The sequence below is a fragment of the Myxocyprinus asiaticus genome, chromosome 41 (assembly GCF_019703515.2).
Source record: "Myxocyprinus asiaticus isolate MX2 ecotype Aquarium Trade chromosome 41, UBuf_Myxa_2, whole genome shotgun sequence".
In the NCBI taxonomy this organism is placed as follows: domain Eukaryota; kingdom Metazoa; phylum Chordata; class Actinopteri; order Cypriniformes; family Catostomidae; genus Myxocyprinus; species Myxocyprinus asiaticus.
In genome coordinates this window covers 28,955,568-28,977,132 of record NC_059384.1, presented here as the reverse complement: position 1 = coordinate 28,977,132, position 21,565 = coordinate 28,955,568, and the positions used below count along the sequence as shown (strand labels likewise).

The 21,565-nt window shown below is 39.0% G+C and overlaps 1 protein-coding gene across 2 annotated transcripts in view; it reads left to right on the top strand.

Moving 5' to 3' along the window:
* LOC127431977 (cytoplasmic protein NCK1-like) overlaps positions 1–21,565 on the top strand; it is a 64,504-nt gene that overhangs the window by 16,266 nt on the left and 26,673 nt on the right. The window contains exons 1-2 of one of the 2 annotated variants that reach the window (XM_051682681.1): positions 11,897–11,973; positions 19,053–19,104. The gene's annotated coding sequence lies outside the window, so the exon portion shown is untranslated. Of the gene's footprint in view, positions 1–11,896; positions 11,974–19,052; positions 19,105–21,565 lie in introns of those variants that run through there. The other variant, XM_051682682.1, reaches the window with a different exon arrangement.

The window sequence follows — 21,565 nt, the reverse complement described above, 5'->3', positions numbered from 1 at the left end:
GGGTTTTAGCATAGATGCTAGGACCCTATTAGTTAAATTCTTCAATATTTTCAGTGTTTGTTGAAGTTAAAATACTTTATAATGTATGATTGCTCTTTTACATATTTATTACACATTTTGTTACATGTTTATTTTTGTGCATTGTTTGTACTTTTTACAAGAATCTACGTGAGTTTTAATTAATATATGTAAAACCAGTGCTCTCTTAGCATACCAGCAGTTCGAACGAGGATTAACTAGAGAGGAGTCAAGCAGTTGTTTTTGGTGCATCCGTGAAATTGTATTTTTTATTTTTTATTTTTTTACTTTTTGATTAGCAACTGACTGGAAACAACAGAAAGGATATTAAGAGGGACATTATGAAATGAAAATGAGTGCGTGATCTCGTGTTTAGACACACATTACATGGAATGAATAAAAAAAAAATGTTTTACTGCGTGTACAAATATGTATTGTACAAGTCCTCAAATCTACAAGCTCTTGAGTTTTGCAATACTTTTTACCATCCAACAGGCTGCAGGCTATATCTACAGGGGTCTGTAGATGCTGTAAAATGGAGAATGTTGAGAAAACAGTCCGTGGAAAAGTTGAACCAAAATCAGAGTTGACCTCGTTGAATGCAGTGCAAATGTAACTATAGCGTATCGCGGCTCAGCTAAGGCGATGGTGACATTCCGCCACCTCTGGACCCACTGCAGCCAAATAAGGTACATTTTCTTTTGTGTGTGTGCTCATGAGACAAAACACACAGTGAATGGATCTCTGTGCTGAAGTTAATCTTCACCATTACACAACTTAATCACTGGTGAGTGAAATCTGAATATTTACACTACTTGCCAGTGGCTAATAACGGAAATATTTTTGATCAGATTGTGTGAAATTAGGTTGCATATGCGAGTGATTTACTTACAACGAGGGCTGATTGAGATGTACATCAAATATCATTAAAAGGTTGAAAATATCGAGATACAGGCCTACATTTTATTTTCAGCTTTATTACCCAAAGATTAAAGGAGAGCAAAATGGAAATAGAAAATGTGTTTATGGTTAGTAAGCAATTTTCAGTTCTGTACTGGGAAATTAATTTGGTGAACATCTTATAGTCTGTTGTGGTTTCTTTTTAACCATGATATAGTCTGTCAGACAGTTTCCGCCTTTTATTTCAATGTACTTTTGTAGCCATATAAGGCCTGAAAAGCAATCTCTGAGACCTAATTTGACTAAAAACTGGTGTATGTTGTAGAGGGTTTGTAACTAACATGCAGGGGAAACGCAAACGGTGTGTCACCTGTGCGTTTGAGCGGGAGAGACAGTGAAACTGAAATATTTGAGCATTTGTCCTGGATCTGTAAATAGGCCAGCAGGGAAAACAGGTGTTCAGAGTGTGAAATGTCTTTTTTTTTTTTTTTTTTTTTTTTACTTACCCTTTTCTCAGACTATCCTTTCTCTTTCTCATGATGAATTTGAGTGTATTGCTGCAGGATTTACTGTGGTTTACATACCAATAAATGTAACCCAAAAAAGTAAACTGGTTGAAAAATGGTTCGTTGCTTGGTCAGAAAGTCTTAGAATAAGCTACAATGTGGACTAGATTTTATGCTTATAGTCAATAGTCTGGTTCTGCAAGAGATAGGCACTGAAATTGGGATTTACCCAATTGGTTCTGTGGTTAAACAGCTACAGGGCTAACTCATTTTTATTATGCCTTGTGTGGAAATGGGTGGTTAAATTATCATGCTGTTACCATTTAGTGCAGTATATTAAGTATATACTTCTTTCAGCAAAGGTTCATGCCTAAATGCCTGTACAAAAAGACTGTAAAACCTGCCAAGACCTTCTTTTTACTTGACATTTATTAATGCTTTTATTGGTGAGGGGCTCCCACATATGAACTGTTGTAAATATAACTACCTTACTATTCAGAAGAAAGTATTATTAATGCTTTCCCATGCGAGATTTGCTGCTATGATGCTTGGGTGTTGCTATGTGTTTGTTCTTGGTTGGTTGCTTACAGGCCCAAGTCATAAGAGCCCATCCCCAAGTCTCTGATATCTGCTCCCAGATAAGGGTCATGTCTAGAAGGGAACCTTCTGGTTGGAAAAAGTCTCGAGACATTCATGCAAAATAAAGCCGCATTTGCTGTTACTAAGGTTATGGGTTTTCCAAAACCCTAAACTAGTGATATACCGATATATCGGCCAGGCCAATTAACCCTTCCGCACGTGAGGAGAGATTATACTGTATATTATCAAATCTATAATATAATATTTAGATGTTTATAATGATTGATTATGACTGTGCACTCCACCATATTGTTTACATTGCAATGCAGCATGGGATTCTGAGTTCATCAAGCTTAGAAGGTTCTAAAAACCTTGCCCTTCCACTTTTTTTGCACTGGAAGTGGTGAGAATTGAGTTGACTAACTAGTTTACATATTCTTTGTTTGACGTCAGATAACATGGCCGCATTGCTGCATCAAAACAGTCAGCTCCGACGGTAATGGCTTTAAACTTTTTTATTAAGTGATTGTTTGAATGTTTGTAACATAAAAATAAAGATATTGTGATGTTGAAAAGACTATTTGAACAGGTGGTTCATTATGATATCTACTTTAGTCCCTCTTTGCTGGTAAACACTAGTGCAAATGCAGATCGTACCTGTTTGAATTGTATGCCTCTGAGCCCAGCCTAGTGTAATCACACCGGTTTGATCGTATTGCTAAAGGGTTAATCGGCCAATATTTATTCACTTTGAGACTAAACTAAATGGGCCAACAACCCCATCTGCTTGGCTGATTGTTACCTCGCCCCTATGTCAATTTCAATATCTAACGACAGCCTTGTAAATGGATAATAAGCCAATTCTGTTAGTGTTCATTTAACTTTGTGTAAATCTAGCTTGCGGTCATTAAATTGTATTGTCGGCCATCTGCCACCCTCTTGATATCGTATCGGCCATTGAAAATCATTTCCGTTGTCCACTACCACTAACCCCAAGTATTAGCCTAAACATTGGCACATAACTCATCCTGCATTGTTACATTTTTACCTAGCAGACAATGAAACATGCAAAAATCTTACATTGGGATGAAGGGATCCATCTAATGTTGTGTCTGGTTGTGTCTCGTGACATTCATACACCGTGTTTATTGTGTGTGTGTGTGTTTTTTTTTTTTTTTTTTTTTTTTTGTGAGCCCCATTGAAACTCTACACATAACCTTAAACATATCCGCATTCATAAGAATGAGCTTTATTAATAGGAATGCTTGTCTTAGCAAGCACCACTAATAAATCTGAATTGCAATGGAGGTCTGCTAGTTAGTGCAATCACATGCCTGTTGCCTGATCATGAGTGGTTTTATTATGGAAAATGTCAAAGGGAAACCCTTATGATGAATCCAGAGGGAATCTGACCATTTTTAGCCAAAATATATTAAAATCTATTTCAGAAAATAGCCCTTGTCTTGTATGACACTCTCCCTAGAGTATCAAGCAGTCATCTCCAGACCAAGCCCTATATAAGGCTTTATAAACTGCAGTCGTTTTTTTCAGGGGGTTATGTGACCATCTCTTTTCACACACTTAGGTAAGATTCACTCACTCCCTCTCCTCTGCCTAAAACAACAGGCCTCAATTTCACTTTTAAACCTCACATCAACATTATTGCTGCATAATTGAATTTGGATGATCGTGTTTTGTTTGTTCAGCTGTCATGATATGACATCCATCCTCATTGGTTTGGGATACCTGAACCCTGCCTCAGATGATTCACATGCAGAGGTCTTCTTTAAATATGATGGATTGGTTTTAAACTTGATCTCTCGTGTCTCTTGAATGATTCCGAAGGCAGTTTAAGTACGATGGAATATAGGTTAAGCATATGGAAAATAGGACTATTTTTGGAATGGTATACAAACATACTACTCGTACTATTTCTGCACAGTATTGGAATTTTCTGTATGCATGGTATGCGTTCAACTTGACCTTCCATTTCCAGTGTGACGAATGAACCGGATGTAATATTGACTCATTGTGTGATCATATTGCTAAGACAGGGACTAAAATTATAAAAAGGTTAAAATTATACAAAACTGTAAAATGTCTCATTTAAAGCATGTTTGTTCAAATCCCTAACCCTAAGTACAGTGTTAAATTTAAGCCCATAATGCATCCGGCACTGTTTGAACTTTTTCCAAGGAGAGGTGTGCTACTACTTTTCAAATTGATGAGACTTCTATCAGATATTTGCCTGTTGGATGAAAAAACAGGCAGTAAAATCCAATAGACTAATAATGGAGGAACCCAATACATACAGTGCATTCAGAAAGTATTCAGACCCCTTCATTTTTTTTCACATTTTATTATGTTGCAGCCTTATTATAAAATGCTTTAAATTATTTTTTTCCCACATCAGTCTACAGTCCATACCCCATAATGACAAAGCGATAACCAGATTTTTGAAAACTTTGCAAATTAATTAAAAAGAAAAAACTGAAATATCACATTGACATGAGATGTTGAGATGTTTCTACACTTTGACTGTAGTCCACCTGTGGCAAATTCAATTGATTGGACATGATTTGGAAAGGCACACACCTGTCTATATAAGGTCTCACAGCTGAAAATGCATATCAGAGCAAAAACCAAGCCATGAGGCTAAAGGAACCACCTGCAGAGCTCAGACAGGACTGTGTCGAGGTACAGATCTGGGGAAGGCTACAAAAAAAAAAAAAAAATGTATCTATTTTTGGCTACATTGATGTTTCCCAAGAGCACAGTGGCCTCCATAATTCTTAAATGGAAGAAGTTTGGAACAACCAGGGCTCTTCCCAGAGTTGGCCACCTGGACAAACTGAGCAATCGGGGGAGAAGGGTCTTAAGAGAGGTGACCAAGAAACCGATGGTCACTCTGGTTGAACTCCAGAGATCATGTGTGGAGATGGGAGAAACTTGCAGAAGGAAAACCATCACTGCAACACTCCACCGATCTGGGCTTTATGGCAGAGTGGCCGGACGGAAGCCTCTCCTCAGTGCAAGACACATAAAAAAAGCACCTAAAGGACTCTCAGACTGTGAGAAACAAGATCCTCTGCTCTGATGAAATGAATATTGAACTGTTTGGCCTCAATTCCAAGTGTCATGTCTGGAGGAAACCAAGCACCGCTCATCACCTGCACAATACCATCCCAACAGTGAAGCATGTTGGTGGTAGCATCATGCTGTGGGGGTGTTTTTCAGTGGTGGGGACTGGGGGACTGGTCAGGGTTGAAGGAAAGCTGAACACAGCAAAATGCAGAGATATCCTTAATGAAAATCTGGTCCAGAGTGCTCAGGATCTCAGACTGGGCCGAAGGTTCACCTTCCAACAGGACAATGACCCTAAGCACACAGCCAAGACAATGAAAGAGTGGCTTATGGACAACTCTGTGAATGTCCTTGAGTGGCCCAGCCAGAGCCCGGACTTGAACCCAAACAAACATCTCTGGAGAGACCTGAAATGGCTGTCCACCGACTGTCCCCATCCAACCTGACAGAGCTTGAGAGGATCTGCAGAGAAGAATGGCAGAAAATCCCCAAATCCAGGTGTGCAAAGCTTGTGGCTGTAATTGCTGCCAAAGGTGCCTCAACTAAGTACTGAGTTAAGGGTCTGAATACTTATGTCAATTTGATATCTAATTTTTTTTCTTTCTTTTTAATAAATTGCAAAGTTATCAAAAATCTGGTGTAGATTGATGTGAAAAAAATAAATAAAATAAAATAATAATTTAAAGATTTTTAGCCTAAGGCTGCAACAAAACAAAATGTGAAAAAAAATGAAGGAGTCTGAATACATTCTGAATGTACTGTATCTAAAAAACATAATATCATGGTAAATAAAAAATTAAGAGTGTAATTTCTGTGCCATAGAATTGGAAAAAATAACACCTTTTCGTTAGGAATGTGTACGGATAGTCGGTCACTCGGTTAACCTTTTGGCGTGCCTCTGTTGCAATACCAAAATCACTATTTGGTCATTCTTTACGTGCAATAGAGGTCTGTAACCCAACTTGAGCCTGACAGTACCCACACCAGCTGTCAGGTTTCGGGCCTGGTTCGGGTCAGTTTTTCAAGTATTAGCACATAACAGGTTTGATACTTAAATTGCGTATTTTCCGTTGGTTAAGAATAATATGTTGCAGGCAGTGACAGTTGGATTATTTTTGTTAGATTTTAATGTGAGTGATTTTATCATTTGAAGATCAGTGTATCGTGCTATTTAGGCTCATAGCTCACTTTGCATTTTATACCCTGCTATTTTCAGTTGTGCTTGACATATCCTTTGCAATAAACGTTCTTTATTCCTCAGTCCCCACTCCACAACGAATAACCGAATAACCGTTTGTGAACCCTCGCAGTTGTCCGAATATTACAAACGGTTACTGTGCAAATCCCTACTTTCCATCATGACTGCCACTGCATTGTGCTGCGATTGTGTGGTTTTGCTTTTACGTACATCATACTCTGGGATTCCCTCAGCACACTTAAGTATATGTATATGTGAACGCGAGGGACAGTAGTCCATATTTTAAATTCCCTTACGAAAATTGAGAGATCATGGCAAATTTGCTGCATACTTGCCGCAAATTCACCACTGATAATTTTCACATGCAAATGAGCTCTTGCGGCCAATTGTCAAAAAAATATACACACCACTACCGGTGAATAGATGCAAACTTCTGGCAAACATCTGCAGCTTATCAAATGGTCATTTGCATGTGAAAATAACAAGAGACAAATTTGCGGCAAGTTTGTGGGTAGTTCAGATTTTTTGTAAAGGTTGGTGTGTTCTAGTTGATTGTGTGTGTATATTTTTTTTATGGGGTTTGTTTTTCTCCTTTTCCCTCTGTACTCCCCAGAAATGTTAAATTCTTGTCATGTTGACTTGTTAATATGATGTAGCACTCTGTCCTATGATGTCAGTTTAGTTGTCCGATCTTATCCACACACATGCACAACCAATAAGAACGTCGCTGATGCATTTAGATGGCCACTTAAACTGTGTTATCAGGGAGAAACTTAGGTGTGTTTAACCACTTTCTCTTATTTACTAAATAAGCAGCGTAGCAAAAACTGTGTTCACATTTACATGATGTTTTAGAACGCTGCTTTCTGCACAAACCTTGGAATAAACTGTTTCCTTAATAGCATGTAAATGGGGTCAGTGTTTCTGTGTCAGGTTAGTCGTGTTGCTTAAAACAAACTGAGTGATATATTAATAGTGCAACGGTGTTGGGCTGGGTATCGCCAGCCACCCCAGATAGCACACGTACATCTCTGAGATATCTGTTTTAGATCTTTTCATCTGGAAATCATCTAAATCTAATTAACATCTGCTAAACATCTTAAAAAGATCAGATTTACAAACATTCTAAATAATAAATGTCTCAAAGACATCTGCTGAATTTCTTCTTAACATCCGAGAGGAAACGTCTTATAGACGATTTGCAGATGAGCAAAAAAACCTAAAAAAAATACATCTGCCAGATGTAAACAAACAAATCAGATAGACGTCTGGGTGATGCAGGCGGGCTATCAGGAACCTCACGATATGATACGTATCGTGATACTTGATCATGATATATTGAGTCATGTCACATCAGCAGGGTTGGCATTCCACTTGAACAAAACTTGCATGTTAGAGCATCTAAAAATGAAACACCCCAGTGCTATATCTTTTAATGCATCTTTCATTAAAGTTCAAATAATAAAGAAGCGGGTCATCTAAATAAGCACAAACTCCGATACTTTCATTTCTCTGTGCGGTCAGAGCTGCTTTTCTGAGTAGCAGAATGTGTACGAGACAGATTGAAGCTACACCTGGCTGATGAATTCTGAAACACTCTTCTCTTACGCACATTTGCCGCAATGTTCCGTGTCTACAAAGCGTAAGGATGTTCAGTGCATTCAGTACTTATCTATGGATGGATGATGCATGGACTGTACTGACCCCCAAGTAAAATCCATATCCACTGCACATTACTTGATGCAGACTTGCACAAATAAAAAACCTGTGAAATGTGGCATCATGTGGTAATTTAACCCTAATTAATTATTCTTTCCACCATTCATTTCCTTGCCAACCCCTATCTGGATTACTACAATCTGTGAGGACACGTTGAACCATCCAATCCCTCAGAACTCCAGGGTTGGCGCCTTTGGCTGTCTGTCACTCACCAAACCAATGCTGGCAGGCTAAGACGTTGCAGCACAACAATAGAGGAAGAGACACCATCACTCTCTCACCTCAGCAAGACACTCAGAGGAAGTTTTGCACTCTTAGTCTGCAGCAATATTTGTCAGGTGCGGTCGAGCTTTATTGCGGTGACGGTTGCAGCATTGCTAAGACAGCTGTAGACCTCATTTGTTTTGGTTTGCAGTGAGCACACTCTTTTCCTATTGAATACGGTGCTTAGTAGCAACACATTTTCATGGTGGTGAACCCAAGAAAAGGTTAAAAGAGTAAGGAACAGGATTACCTGTTAACCAACTAGTGTTTTTAGGGTGTTAGGAAGAATATGAAGTGAAAGGAAGGGATATAATATCGTGGCACTGTCCTCCATGCCAACACTGGGAAACATCGCAAAGGAGAGCTTGAGTTTTATGGATAAGGTGGGACCTTCCAATTATTAGTCATGATTTCATGTGCTTTCCCCTCATGCAAATAATTTGTATAGCACTTTGTCCTCCATCAATGGCAATCAGAGGCGCCCACAAGTTTTATCTTGGTCACTGAATGTCATAGCCAGCCATACGTTTGTGAAACTTTTAATAGAATAGACTGTAGCAGGGCTCAGCAATAAGGATGGCATGATGCCTCAGAGGCAAGGCGGCATCCAACGTGAATATGTTTTTGCATCCCTATGTGCTTTTTTTAAAAAAAATTCTTTCTTTGACCATTGCATTGCCTCTTGCTGTTTTTTTAGCATCTCGAGATGCATGCGTTATGTACTTTTTATTTCGCTGTGTCTAATGCAAGAACGTGTTCAGTCTGAACGGCTCCTAAAAAGATTTTCGGGCTGTCTCTTGCCTTATCAGGCCAGTGCTGCGCTGTCACTACATTTAGTCTAATCATTTACATGTGTTTTTATGGTTTGCAAGCTCAAAAATTTTATTTTCTGTGAAGTATATTGAACTGTTGTTGTTGTTGCAAAATCCGCTTGCGGCTGAGAATCTCTGACTGCCTGTGGCTTCTTTCCTTCAAGCAGAGACTCATGTCGCTCTGTGTGGATTATTTCAACATCTCTGCACCTCGTTACATTGTTTTGGGGCTGGTTTTTGTCATCTGCTGTAAGTAACGACATGCCATTTCTTGTATTCTGTTTGTTTTATAAGGCAATAAAAGAAAATGCAACAAAAACATTTATGTATGTTATTTAGGGGCGATCATTTTCACGTATTGCTTCATGAAACATGAACAAAATGTGGGACATAGCACATCGTTACTTACAGAACAGCATTGTGATGGCAAGTCCAAATACAACTAAATAGCTAAAAACACTAGTTTGTGAGTGAAACGAATGTGCTTGTATTTTAAGAGTTGAGACTTTTATAACGTTTTGACTCATGACTATTCGATCTGTACGATGTTACCTATTCTTATTATGATTTCCCTTACAAAAAAAATCTAAACTAGCCGCAAACTTGCCGCTTGTTATTTTCACATGCAAATGAGCTTTTGATTCACCGCAAATGTTTGCCAGAAGTTTGCAACTCTTCACCTGTAGTGGTGAACCTCTGGCAAACCTTTAGCAACAATGGACAATTTTCTGCAAGTTTGTGGCAAATTTGCCATGAACTCTCGATTTTCATAAGGGTTTTGTTCACATTTCATAAGTTATACAGTGGAACTGTCACAGACGCGTTGTAACGAGGCTGTGAATGAGATGCGCAAAACCACAATGCGAGCACATAGATAACACACAATCACACAAACTACCACTGCACTTGCAGTCTGGCTGCTATACAGTAAATATTAGGCCTACACCATGTATCAGAGATTAGGGTTAGTATTGTGTGTTATGTTATTTAATGTTACATGCTGTTTATTGCCTCATTTTGGTTTAATGCATGATTACAGCTGTTTGAAGTTCATTATTCTCTCTCGCTCTATTATTGAGTCATCAGGATTACTGTAAACACTCATATAAATGGACACCATACAATTTCTGCAAGTGTATCGCCATTTATTTGTCACTTAAATCAGCATTCATCTGTAATATAGTCACATTTCTGATTCATGTTACATCTGCCAAACCTTAAATAGAAGCAAGTCCAAATTTCAAGCTTTTAAATGACACACATTTTTCAAATGAGAAGCTTTTAATGAATTAGCGAGCAGTTCCAGGTTAAAGGATAAAAAGCAAAAAACAATTATTTTTTTTAAATATCAGTAATCGGTATCTGCCACAATGAGCTGTGTATTATCGGTTATCGCCCCAGGAATTCCATATGGGTGCATCCTTAGTTGATTACTCTGTTTGCTTGACCGATCAACAGAAGTGTTACTTTCCCTTGTGTCAGTTCCAAAATTTACCAATAGTTTTGCTAATGGATAGTCAACACTTTCTGTTTTCAAGGTTTTTTTCTTTAAAAATGTATGCAAGTTAGAGTATTGCATAAAATAAGAATTTGTTTCACTTTAGAATTTTTTTTGTACATCTGATTTGCTGTTGTTAAATTGTATTTTGTTTATCTGCATTTATATTGGCCATCCTGCTCTCTAGATATCAGCATCGACCATTTAAAAACCCATATCGGTTTTACCAATAATTTATAGTGACAAAGGAGTTAAATTTTGGTCTGTTCTCACCCAAAACTGATCATATCTTTTCAGAAGACATGGATTAAACCACATAAATCATATGGATTACATTTATGCTGCCATTTATTTCCTTTTTTTGGATGTTGGAAGTGTTGGACCCCATTGACTTGCTTTATATGGATATATTCATCATATCTCCATCAAAATATCTTCGTTTGTGAAGAAAGTCTTATGAGTTTGAGATGGCACAAGTGTAAGTAAATGATGAGAGAATGTGCCAGGAAAACAATGTCACAATGTAAAAAAAAATCTTAATAGTCCTAATAATAGGCTCTTTTTCTGTATGTAAAATATAATTGCCTATTTGTTTTTTTTGATTTTGGAGTAAAATAGGACAAGGACATATTCTCTGACAGGTTTTGTGAGAATCAGTAAAAAACTTCTAAGCCTTTTTAATGGGTGAGAAAGAAACTTTTATAGCACTTTTTGTTTCACTTCATATTTTATCTCATGACTAGACAAATTTGGATAATTTAGTTGCAAGTGTTTAGAAATCATTGTTTTCTTGTCATGAGTTTTGAATTTTTTTTTTTTTTTTTTTTTTTTTTTTTTTTGGAAGAGTTGTAACTATCACATGCCAAAGAGTGAGAATGAAAATGAGAGGAACCTGTGGGATGAACCGAATGCCTCTGTGTTGTGCGTTTGAGCTCAGCTCAAATGTCAAAGAGAAGAGGCTTTTGGGGCAGCAGAATTTAGGGCTGTGAGACAGATGGAGAGGGAGGGTGCCGTCTAATCTCTTCTCATTTCAGCACTCACGGCCTCAATAGTGTGACTACAGCAAATGCAGATGTTTTGTAGCGCTCTTCTAAAACGCAGTTGCTTCTGAAGTGCGTCTCTTTTGTTATCAGTCCTAAAGCTTGATGAGCACAGATGCACACGATTGGAGCTCTTAGTGTTAGTTCTATTAGAATGCAGCATTAAAGGCGCTGAAATGAGCTTTTAATTCATGTCTGTTTTTCTGAGGCAACCTATATGCTAGTTTACTTTAAAAAGTTGGCTAAATAATGTAAATAACACTAAATATTTCAACAGGAACACGCCCAACAAGGAGGTAAAGGAGGCAACCAAAGGTTGTGAAGGTCTTAGAGATGGACAGATGACAGACAAAAGGTAATCTAAAGAGTGAAAGTAGAGATGGAAAGAAAGATGTTTGGAGAGAGTGAGAGAATCTGGTGGTTAGATTAGCGTGTGGCATATGATTGGCCGTCTCTTTGTGTTCTTTGGCTGTGAACTCCAGCTATGCAGTGGGAGTGAACGGGCTGTTGGCTTTGTCTGCCAGAGTTAGGGAGTGTCTCTCTGTCTGTCTCTCCACACTGTTGTTAACTTTACCTCCCAGCGTTCATTAATCTAATTAGTGAAGCTGCTAGAGATTGGCTAGAGTTCCTAATTCCACATGGCAGTACTCAAAGTAAACCTTCCAAAATAAACCTGGGGAGTTAGTTAACTGAGTCGTGGATTTAGAAAACTTTCTTCGAAAAAAGCTAGGAGTGTCAGATGATTTGATATGAAACCAGTCTCAAAAGTGAGAAAACACTTCAGGTCACGCTTTGGTGTTTAGCAGCAAGATTATTTGACTCCCTGATAAACCACACCTTAAAGCTTCAACCGGGTTTTTCCCGGGTCAAAAATGGTCTTCGGTGGTGACTGATGAATACGGTCGTCCACATGCTCGGAGTTGGTTTATTACATAAATGCATTTAATATATAACATAATTACTTAATTGCATGTCATGTTTACAATGGATATTGGGCTGGGCCATATGACGATATATATCATGGATATAAAGTGCCAACTGAAAAATAAAGAGATTTTGCTATATTGTGTATATTGCGTTGTGTAAATATCCATGTGCGCAGTGTGGGCTTATCTATCTGTGGGCAGAGTTTCACGTGAGACTGAGAATTGAAGAAACATGGACAGGGATTTTCCAGCATTGAACATTTTCCTGCAGCTGCCCAAGCAAATTGAATGACCTTCATCGCACATTTGCCGCTTTAAAAGTGCAAAATATTCTCCTCATCTGACAGGCAAATGTTTTACGTGACTGTGGTGCGCGCTGTCTCTGGAGCTCCGAAGTGCACGCTAATCCAGCTGGCTTCAGAGATGGGAGAGCTCAGAGCGGGATCAGTCGTTAGCAGAGAGCAAAGCTGTTTGATGCATGTTGCATTTGAAGCTTGTTTGTGACATTTGCACATCTGAATCCTTGTACCTTTCACCTCTGCTCATGACAGCCACTGAGCTCAGTAATAGACAGAGTGAATTGGCCCAGATGTGTCAATAAGTTTTGACCCAGGAAAACCCCAAATGGAGAACGAAATCACCACAGAACGTGATGACTCCCGAACAGGTCAAGAAAATGAAGAGGAGCTTCATTTCGCACAGGTGCGACATCTGTGGTTAGCAAGACGATAATCACTTGTAATACAATCAGAATCAGAATGAGCTTTATTGTCAAGTATGCTTACACATACAAGGAATTTGTCTTGGTGATAGGAGCTTCCAGTGCACAACAATACAAAACAGCAACAAGACATGGATAATAATAAAAAATTATAAAAAAATTCAATAAAAACAAAAAAAAAACAACAAATTGAATAGAAAACAAGTATATATAGAATGCACAATAAGACTAATATATATATATATATATATATATATATATATATATATATATATATATATATATATATATATATACACACACATACACATTAGGGGTGTAATGGTACATGTATTTGTCCCGAACAGTCACGGTACTGACGTCACGGTTCGGAGCATGCAGTGAGACGAGTCAGTCACAGGCAATCCACTCCAATCCAGAAGGGGGCGCGCGCAGTAATGCAACACTGTTTGCTAACCGGCACAACAGGAAAAAGAGCAGAAGAAGAGACAATCTATGCACCAACCCAAAACAAGAAGTGTATAGTTCTTGAAGGGAGGGCAGGGGGGCAACCAATAATCCTCTCAGCAGTCCAAACTGTCCTTTGTAGTCTTCTGATATCCGATTTTGTAGCTGAACCAAACCAGACAGTTACTGAAGTGCAGAGGACAGACTCAATGACTGCTGAGTAGAACCATATCAGCAGCACCTGTGGCAGGTTGAACTTCCTCAACTGGCAAAGGAAGTACAACCTCTGCTGGGCCTTTTTCACAGTGGAGTCAATGTGGGTCTCCCACTTCAGGTCCTGTAATATGGTAGTGCCCAGGAACCTGAATGACTCCACTGCTGCCACAGTGCTGTTTAGAATGGTGAGCGGGGTCGATGCTGGGGTGTTCTGAGCATGTTCAGCTCCAGGTTGTTTTGACTGCACCAGTGAGCCAGCCATTCAACCTCCCTTCTGTAAGCAGACTTGTCGTCATCTTGGATGAGGCTGACAACTGTAGTGTCATCCGCAAACTTCAGGAGCATGACAGAGGTGTCCTTTGCAGTGCAGTTGTTGGTATACAGGGAGAAGAGTAGTGGGGAGGGCACACATCCCTGGGTGTCACCAGTGCTGATCGTACAGGTGCTGGAATTTAATTTCCCCATTCTCACTAGCTGCTGTCTATCTGTCAGAAAGCTGGTGATCCACTGACAGATAGACATGGGAATCGAGAGCTGGGTTAATTTATTCCATAGGAGAGCAGGGATGATGGTGTTGAAAGCTGAACTGAAGTCCACAAATAGGATCCTTGCATAAGTCCCTGGTCTGTCTAGATGTTGCAGTATGTAATACAGTCCCATATTGACTGCATCATCCACAGACCTGTTAGCTCGATAGGCAAACTGCAGGGGATCCAGAAAGGGTCCAGTGATGTCCTTCAGGTGAGCCAACATCAGTCTCTCAAATGACTTCATGACCACAGACGTCAGGGTGGGTCTGTAGACATTAAGTCCTGCAATCTTGGGTTTGTCTGGGACAGGGATGATGGTGGAGTGTTTGAAGCAGCTGAGAACTTCACAGTGCTCCATTGATGTGTTGAAGATCAGTGTGAAGATGGGGGCCAGCTGGTTACCACAGGCTTTAAGACAAGTGGGTGAAACACAATCTGGGCCCTGTGCTTTCCTTGTCTTTTGTTTCCGGAAAACCCAGCACACATCCTCTTCACAGATCTTAAGTGCAGGTTAAGTAGCAGGAGGGGGTAGGAGGGGGGTTGCAGGAGGTGTTGGTGTTTATGTAAAGTGAAGGTAAACCGTACACCGTAAACCGGACTTCAACACCGTAAACCGGACTTCACATTCCTCAATGCCGACCCGCTGTTTACAAACACACCAGCAGAGCCCTTTGTCTCTCCACGAATGCGCAAAGTGCTATTGTGTTCGGCATCAAACAGTTGCTTGACAGTAGCAGCAAATGACAGCTGAGCGGAAACAATGCCCAAACGAAAGTGCAAATTTACAGAAGATTTGCACACAAAATTCCCACGCTTTCGTCCAGGTTGAGATCCGTGGGAAGCAGAATGTATGACATTTAAAGCTAGCACTTATGTGTCAGTTGCTAATAAAGGTGCAAGTGATTTAGAAGCACACATTAGCTCTGTGAAGCATAAAGGGTCAGCAAAAGGTGAAAGTTCATCAGGTAAATTAACGGACTACTTTTTGCGACCAGGTAAAATTGTTATCACATTGCTTCATTTTGCATGGCCATTCAAAATAATAGTAATAGTAAATGAAGGTACACTCATGGCATCAAATATTTTATTTTAATACATGGACATTCAAAAGAATGTTGGAAATTTGTATTTATTTATATATATATTTGTTATGCTAATAGTGTCTTTTTCACTGTATTAAAGTTTGCATTCATAGTAACACTGTTTTGAATCCTATTATTCCAAAAAAAAAAAAAAAAAAAAGGTGACCTCTTTTTGGAAAACCAGAATATGGTCACCCTAGTTTAGGAGAAGTAGTTCGTCTTGTTTTGTTAGGAAGAGAGCGGATATTTGCTAGATGGATACTTAACAGTGCAGTTCGGAAGCTTTGTTGATGCAGTTTGACCAGCGCACCGGCTCGCTTCCCTCATTTGCATCTTTTAGCGCGATTTGTACAGTACTGCAGCTCCTCCATCTAAAATGTCCAACAAAACGTCAGAATAATCAAATAAAAAGGTTCTCTGGTGTTTGCTGCCGAATATTTAACATTTCGTCTCTGGTGAAGCTGATGGAAAAGACATTACTAAACACAGGACAAACAAACAAAAACAGCAAAAGAACTGGAGAGCTCCACACCGAGGCGGCCATCCGCGGTGCCATCGTATCATAAATTGTGTGATATATCGGCCTGTTGCCATCCTGCTCTCTGGATATCAGCATCGGCTATTAAAAAAACCCATATCGGGGGCCTGGGTAGCTCAGCGAGTATTGACGCTGACTACCACCACTGGAGTCGTGAGCTCGAATCCAGGGTGTGCTGAGTGACTCCAGCCAGGTCTCCTAAGCAACCAAATTGGCCCGGTTGCTTTGGAGAAGTAGAGTCACATGGGGTAACCTCCTCATGGTCGCTATAATATGTGGTTCTCGTTCTCGGTGGGGCACGTGGTGAGTTGTGTGTGGATGCTGCGGAGAATAGCGTGGGCCTCCACACGCGCTACATCTCCGCGGTAACCCGCTCAACAAGCCACATGATAAGATGCGATAATTGACGTCTCAGATGCGGAGGCAACTGAGATTCGTCCTCCGCCACCTGTATTGAGGCGAGTCACTACGTCACCATGAGGACTTAGAGTGCATTGGGAATTGGGGATGCCAAATTGCTACCCAAAGCGGAGATAAAAAAAAAAAAAAAAACATATCGGTCGACCACTAGTCTAACTTGTGCTTATGGCATTGCACTATAAATATGAGGGCAAATACATAAAGGCTTTACAAATCAACAAATTTTGGACAAAGTTTTAAAGTCTAAAATGTATTACACACCCTCCAATATTGTTGACTTTACTAAAAGAATGTTTTTTTTTTTTTTAAAGATTTGAAATTGTTTTATTTTTACATTTAAGTAAACATTGCATCCCCATCATTACTGAATCCTCATTCTTTGTGTTTTTAGTTTATAGCTTTATTTTAGATCTACTATTTTAACCTAACAAAAGTTTACTTGCGTTGTTCTCGTAGGCTGAAACTTGCATTAAATAAATATAAAAATGAATAAAGGGACTACTAATGAACTCGCATCAGCTATATCACAGCCTTCATGTCTTAAATTTAGTCTACGGTATGCAGTTTTGGTGTGTATTTAATATATTAGCTTGCTTAATGCATATTTAGTATATTCAGATAATTGCATTTATACTGTCTTTGACAAAAATTACGTAGTAAACTTTAATTATTTGTGAGTTTTTACAGCAAAACAACAACACGAAAAATGCATCAAAATTTGAGGAAAGCCACTGCAAAAATCTGAAAGGAGTGCCGCGAAATCCTGATGGTACCGAAGCATTTTGGATTCACACAGAAAGCCATTGTAGTGTGTTGCTATAGATACTTGAGGGACAAATGAGCTCTGTTCCAAAACCTAGTGAGCTGTTACCTAAACAGGATTTTAAGGTATCATAGGCGCGCTCCCATCAAAGGCTAGCTATCAACATTATGCTACCCTCAAAAGCCCTATTCTGACAGGATTAGTTTTATTTGGGGACTTGGGATAATGTAATAATTAGCAGAACTTCTCTTTGATTTTAATCCAAATCTGTGCAAATCAGTTATATCAGTAATTTTCCAGGCTTTTTACGGACTGCACACCCCTGCGCCAGTAAGATTACAGAGTCTTTTACTTTTTTATAAAATGCCCAGTAAAAATAAACCCAGGTTATACTAATTCAGTGTGAACTGATATTAAGATGACACGTTTTGACCAAAATCTAAAGTGGAACTGGAGCGCTATTTGTATGATTCGGCTTTGAAGAGCGCTCTGAATCAGTCACTTTTTAAAGTTTCATGACAGTTAGGATGCTTTTTTTAGATGCAAGCTGCCTATATAGGCAGTAGACAATTGTGGATCAATATATCAGTATTAAATTGGCCACCCTTCTCTGTAGAAATCAGTATAGGCAACAGCCAATTAAAATCACACAGTAGTTAACCACTAGTAGACAGTAAGGCAGCTTACTAGGTATTGGGACAGAGCTGTTCTTATTCTTTCACATATTCATCCTCCTCATGGCTTCTACTGACCCACCTGTTATATTCGGGGTTTGACAGCTGGTCATCTGTTGGTTGCATCTGGTCTGTGACAGTGAAATTTATGGCCTTATGAATTTTCTTGCTTTTTACAGATACTTTAATGAACCCTTTCGAGAATCATGAGTTCATGGCAAATTTGCCGCAAACTTGCCGCAAGTTCGGCACTGATAATTTTCACATGCAAATGAGCTTTGCGGCAAACTTTCTGCAAATTGTCCATTGTTGCCAAAGGTTTGCCAGAGGATCACCACTACCAGCGAATAGCTGCCAACTTCTGGCAAACATTTGTGGCGAATCAAATGCATCTGATGCTATAACAAGCTGCAAGTTAGTGGCAAGTTTGCGGCTAGTTTAGATTTTTTTGTAAGGGAAGTCAGACTGATGTCATGATCATGTCTGTGTGATAACCTTATGCTTGTATGATTCAAGATTTGTGGAGGGGGAGCAGCATAGATGGGAAGCCACGTTTGCCTCCTTTTGAATATTTTTTTGTTTCTTTACCCACACGCTCTGTATCCTGTATGATGCAGGTCAATGCAACGGCATGTCCTGCTTTCGCCCTACTTTTGGATCTGCCTCTTCCCCCTGCTATCTTCCTGACTAGTGTTTGGATAATGGACAATCGCTGGCCATCACTCTAGAGGAAGCGATCTCTCGCTTTGACTGCACAAAGATCATTTGACTATAAACTGTCTTTTGGCAGTTGTCGTGTTGAGGCCTGAAAACAATGGTCATCTTCATGTGTTATTTATTTAGCCAAATGGCGCACAATCGCTGGAGAGATGATTGTCTTTGGCGAGTAAACAGTGATATGTTCCCTGCGTATGTCTGAGGGTGTGCCCAACATAACGGTCACCAGCGTACATGCCAGACAGTTCAGGCGCGAGATGTGTGTTGCCTTGTTTTCTTTCAAAAGTCATCTTGGTCTATCTTGATGGTTGCTTGTTTTTTTCCCTCTACATGAAGAATTAACGTGCCATTTTTCTTTAACTCTCTCTCTCTCTTTGTTTTTTGTGTGTTTTTTTAAAAGGTCTACCTTGGAGCATCTCATCTAGGATATCCACAGCTTTGATGCAGCACAGGTAAGCATTTGAAGGAACAATATAGATAAGTTCATGTAAATGCAAGTACAGTTATCAATATTTATGTAAATAACCTTTTTATATTTAGCATTTTGTGCAGAGCATTTTACATAGCAATTAGAAAAGGAAAGTTTGTCATGATAAACTTTGGCTTGACATAGCCTTGTCTGATCATTTAAAATGTTTTTTTTTTTTTTTTTTGACAAGGTTTTCTTTGAGGTTGCTAGGCAGTTCTTAGGGTGTTTTGAGTGGTTGCTTGATGGTTACTAGGGTGTCACTAGGCAGTAAAAAGGCAGTTCTTGGTGAGGTGGGAACAGAGAACCGATTCTTATTCATAACTGGTTCTATTTTTTTTTAAATACTGGAACCGAATGATTTTCGTGACTTGTGTTTGTTAAAGCTAATGTATGTAACTTTTTCAGTGTTAAAATACTTTCTTCTATCCCAGCTTAAAGGTATTGTAAGTGACTTTTTTTCATGGAAATGTATGCAAAAAAAAGAGTTCCTACTCCCTTAACCCCTCAAACTCTGGTGCATTTTTGGCTGCCGCCTGCAATTTTTCACACTCAAATTTAAAAGCTCACTATTCACACATACTGCGGACTAATTGCAAACAATTGGTGTAATTTTTCATAGAACTGCCCAAATAAAATAAAAAAGACAATTATTCATAAATAATATTTTATGTGTTTATAATCACATGATAAACAGTTTTGTTTTGTTTTTTTTAAAGAAAGAAAGAAAAAAAAACTTTTTTTGTTGTCCTAACTTTGTAAGCATGTAATTCTGGTTCTGTTCATTCTAACTCACTTTGGAAAGTCTAATTTTTTTCCACTAGGTGGCAGAAAGCATTAGACATTTTTTTTTTTTTTTTTTTACAGTATACAGATCTGAAATGTAGATGTGGCTCTGACTCATTTTAGCACTCATAGATGTGCTCGTCCATAGACATTCAGTCTAATTTTCAGTTCAAGCAACACCCTTGTTGTCTCCTTGAATATCTCAGCCTCTGAGTTAAGGATATTAATGATATAAGTGTCCTGAGATATCTCACCAGTCTCTGTGACAACTGTAGACTTTGTAAAAGGCAAACAAAAATGGTATCCACTGACATTGACACTTTTCACCTGTCAATCATTTTGCTCGTTCTCATAGTATTGTAGTTGCAGCAAATTATTGAAGCTTACTGCCATTTTTAAGCCTTGTTGTTCATAACAATTGTCTGTTGAGGGCGCTATTTTTCTGCTGTTGTTTTAAACAACCGTTTCTGCACGATGTCGGTCATTTGTTATGTTTGGAGTGAGGGGTTTTGGAAAGAGGGGGCGTGGCTAATTCAACGGCTCAGTCTCGTGGAAGTAGAACGGCTGAAATTACTTACAGCACCTTTAATATGCAGAGGCAGATATTAGTATGCCAATAATAGGTCAATTTTCTTGAAAACTATTAGTACTGTGGTTCTGTGGCGCTATGAAAATTGCTCTGTTTGTTTTGAAAAACCCTCTTAGACCCACCCCAAAAACGTTATTCAACCAATGGCATGAGTTGGGGGCGGAACTATCTCTTTGTTTGACTAATGGCAGACTGGGGGCGTATTTAGAAACCTGTTGTGAAAATAACGTTTATTTTTGCAATTTTGTTTGGTGGCACTAGTGGTGCAGAAATTACAGTACTGTGCAAAAGTTTTAGGCACTTGTGAAAAATTTTGCATAGTGAGGATGTCTTCAAAAATAATGACATAAATAGTTTTCATTTATCACTTAATGTCATACAAAGTCCAGTAAACATAAAAAAAGCTAAATCAATATTCGGTGTGGCCACCTTTGCCTTTAAAACAGTACCAATTCTCGTAGGTACACCTGGACACAGTTTTTCTTGGTTGTTGGCAGATAGGATGTTCCAAGCTGCTTGGAGAATTCATCACAGTTCTTCTATCTATTTCGGCTGTCTCAATTGCTTCTGTCTCTTTATGTAATCTCAGACTGACTCGATGTTCAGTGGTGGGATTTGTGGGGGCCATGACATCTTTTGCAGGGCTCCCTGTTCTTCTATTCTAATCTTTTCTATTTGCAAAAGTAATGTTTGGGAGTCTAACATTTATATTTCCCATTGACACACTAAAGCTGAAGATATAAATAACCATCTTAAAACAAATGCTTTTGTGAAACATCTTATGTGCCTAAGACTTTTGCACAGTACTGTACATACTTCAGCTTTAACGTTTCTCAAATGTGAATTCTTCACTGATGCGGAAGCAATACTGTACTAAAATACTCTCACAGTGTTTCCTGCTACCACAACATACAGCTGACCAGTGTGGTTCGATTCCTGAACAAAAGACTCTTATGAGTTGGTTCTTTCGAATCTACACTCACTGAGCACTTTATTAGGAACACTATGGTCCAAATAATGTGCCCGATGTGGTCTTCTGCTGTTGTTGCCCATTTGCCTCAAGGTTCGACTT